This window comes from Corvus moneduloides, chromosome 24 (genome assembly GCF_009650955.1).
Source record: "Corvus moneduloides isolate bCorMon1 chromosome 24, bCorMon1.pri, whole genome shotgun sequence".
NCBI lineage: Eukaryota > Metazoa > Chordata > Aves > Passeriformes > Corvidae > Corvus > Corvus moneduloides.
Genome location: NC_045499.1, coordinates 4,825,000 through 4,828,599, shown reverse-complemented (window position 1 = coordinate 4,828,599; position 3,600 = coordinate 4,825,000).

The following is a 3,600-nucleotide window of genomic DNA, read 5'->3' as shown; positions in this document are numbered from 1 at the left end:
GATGGGAGGCGATCCCCTTGGGAACGGTGCTGGAGAGAATTTTCCCTGTTCCAGGACGCCCCGGGGCACGATCCAGGAGCCCCTTGGCAGCAGCAGGGCGGGAAAACATTCCCTATTTTTGGGAGCCACGCCGCTGTCACCCCCCCGGGGAGGTGACAATGCCACTCCTGGCTGCCACAGGGCCACCACCTCCTGCTCCACGGGAATCCAGCATCCCATCCCAGCATCCCTGAACCCCTTCCCCAACCCCAGCCCCCTTGGAGCTGTTCCCTGAGCAGGAATCGGGTTCATCCAGGGCCCCCCTTCCCAGGAAAACGCGCTTCCCATCCCGGAGCCTTTCCCAGGCGTCAGGGCTCCTGTTGACAAGCGACCTAACACGTCGCTGCTAAAAATAGCGGCGTCTCGGTCACATCTCCCACCCCGGAGCCGCTCAGGGCACGGGATCCCACTCTGGGAAAAAGCCAGGAAAACCCCGGGATGCGGCAGGAACCCCCAATCCCTTGGGAATGCTGCGGGGAAGGGGCTGAGCAGGAGAAATCTGAATTTCTGCGGATTATTTTTACCCAATTCGAGGGGGAGGGGGATGTGATAAAAAACAAGGAATGTGTTTGCTGCGTTTTGCTGCGTTTTTCCCTCCTCCTTTATTTATTTTTTTTTTCCAGTGGTGAAGGGGAAAACGGGGAGAAGAAAAACTCAGGCTGTTCCCTGCTCCCGTTCCCGTTCCCATTGTTGAGTTTCCCTGGAGGGACCCCAGAGGTGTCTGCACCCCGGGGATAATTCATGGGAGGCCCCTTTCATCCCCAGCTCCCACCTAATCAGCGGATCCTCTGGGGAAAAAGAGGGAAAAGGTCTGGGGTTGGAGCAGGAGGGGGGCTGCTGTTGATGACTCCTGCAGCGACCCCAAAGGAGCCCACTGGGATTGAGGCAGGAAAAGGAGGTTTTGGTCATTCTGGGGGAGCCTGATCCCAGTCCTGCTGTCGGGAATGGGGACAGGGAGTGGGACACATGGAATTGTCCCCCGGTGGCAGCAGTGGGAGCTGGCCGAGGGCACAAACAGCCGGTGGCACCCAGCGGGGCCCGGGGTGGGGTCAGGGCCATAAATAACCCCGTTATCTGCCCCGGAGAGCCGGGCCGCAGCATTCCCTCCCCAGCAACAGTGAATTCCAGCCGGGAGCAGGCCGGGAGCTGTCAGCATCCCCATTCCGGCCTTTTTCCATCCTGCCATGGAGCCAGGAGAGAGACAAAGCCACCGCTGCCTGCCCGAGGCCAACGCTGTCCCCAGACTGAGACCTGTGGGATCCCTGTGGGATCTTCCCAGCTTTTCCAGGGCCCCGGGAGGCTGAAAACCTCCATCCCCCTCCCCTGATTCCCGTTTCACATCCCTGACCCAGCCCCAGCTGAGGAGCTGCAAAGGGACACCAGGGGACGGCTCTGTCCCCACGCGGTGGTCGAGGGCCACCACGGCTGCTCCTGGTGAGGGGAAAGGGAGAAGAAATTGGGGTGAGGAGCGGGGGAGGAGCTCATTTCCCACTGGGAATGTGGAGTTGGAGTGGGAACTCCTGGGCAGACACAGAGTCCCCCGGGGATGTCACACAGAGTCCTCTGGGGATGTCACAGAGAGTATTCCGGGGATGTCACACTGAGACCCCCAGGGATGTCACACAGAGTACTCCGGGGATGTCCCACAGAGTCCTCTGGGGATGTCACACTGAGACCCCCAGGAATGTCACACAAAGTCCTCTGGGGATGTCACACCGAGACCCCCGGGGATGTCACACACTGTCCCCCGGGGATGTCACACAGAGTCCCCAGGGGTGTCACACCGAAACCCCCAGGGGTGTCACACAGAGACCCCCGGGGATGTCACACTGAGACCCCCGGGGGTGTCACACCGAGACCCCCGGGGGTGTCACACGCTGTCCCCCGGGGATGTCACACGCAGTCCCAGCCCCACTAAACCCCCCCAAGGGACGGGCCGTGCTGGTGCCACCTCCCCCAGGAGCCAGAGAGGGAGCGGGTCCCGCTCGCCAGGGCTCGGGAAATGCGGAGAATTCCCCGCCTGTGTTTTGGTGGCGCTTCCCGAGGCACGGCCGGGGCTGGGAGCGGAGGGGGGAGGGCGGGATGGAGGAGGAGGAGGAGGAGGGAGAGGAGGAGGAGGAGGAGGGGAGGGAGGGCCCATATGGAGCAGCTCCTCGCCGAGAGCTCAAGCTGCTGAGCTGGCGGGGGCTCGGGAGCGCTGCGAGCCGGCGCTGCCAGAGCCGAGCGATCAATACGTGCCAATCCAGCCCCGCCGGGGGAAGGTGACCTTGAGCGGCTCAGCGAGGAGGGAGAGAGGGAGGGAACGCCAGGAATTACACACGGAGATGCTCCCCGGGCGAGGGAGGAGGGATGGAGGGGAGGACAGCGATGCAGAGCCCCGATGCCAGCCCCGATGCCAGCCCCGCGGAGGGCTCTGTGCCCTCCTGGCTGCTCCAGGACAGAATCCCGGTGCTCGAGGAGCGCCTGGGGACAGTCCCTACCCACGGAGGGTGCAGTGGCAGGAGGGGGTGGCCGTTCCCAGCGAGGACACGAGGGCGCGATCGATAAATGCCCCAATAATCAATAACCGAGCCCCCAAATCAGCGCCAGCTCGGCCCCTCCAAGGGTCTCTCCAGGGTCCCTCCTTCTCCATCCTGGTCCCTCCTCTCTGCGGGTGACAGGGACACAAAAGACACCCAAGGCAAGACACCCGCCCTCAATCTCAACTCTCCCCCAGCAAAGCTCCCCCAGAGCCCCGCCTTGCTCTTGGAAAAGTTGGGATTTTTGTAAATCCGGGAGCCCCCGGAGCCATCCCTGCCCTGCCCTCGCCCTCCTGCTGCAGCCCAGCCTCCTGCAGCTCCTCTGAACCCTTCCCCTGATAATTCCTGGGCTGTTCCCGATGCCGGCGGGCATTCCCGGGACACCCAAAGCCGGTCCAGGAGGGAGGGAAGCGGGAGAGCGAGGGCCGGAGGGAAGGTCCGGCATTCCCAGCACTCTGCCTTTGCCCTCTAGCGGGACGAACGCGAAGGACCTGGTTGGGAAAAGTTGGCCAATTCCATCCTGCTGGAGCCTGATTTGCAGAAATCCCAACTTTTCCAAGAGCAGTGAGGGGCTCTGAGGGGAGATTTGCTGGAGGAGAGTTGAGATTTAGGGGCGCTGCTCGCCTTGGGGTCCCCTCAGCCCCGGGGAGGAGGGAACAGGATTGGACAGGGGGGTCCCACCTTTTCCAGAGCTCTGGAGGGGCTGAGGTGGAGCTGGATTTGGGGAGGAGGGTGCTGGGGGCTTCATCCCGTGGGATCAGCGGGATAAAGGCTGGTGGGAAGGTGTTGGAAGGGTGGGTGGGGATGGAGGAGGATGTGGGGACAGCGAATCCACAGGCAGAGCTGGCTCAAGGGTGATGCAACAACAGCGGCGAGAAATCCTGGCATTTTGGATAAAGCAGCTCCGAATTTGCATTTCCCAAAGATTTTGGGTCAACAATCCATGCCTGAGCTGGGTTTTGCACGGAAAAGGGCGAGAGGAGGTGCCCACGCTCTTCTCCGCGCTGTGCCAGCGCCGCGGGCTCTGGGTCCCCACGGATGA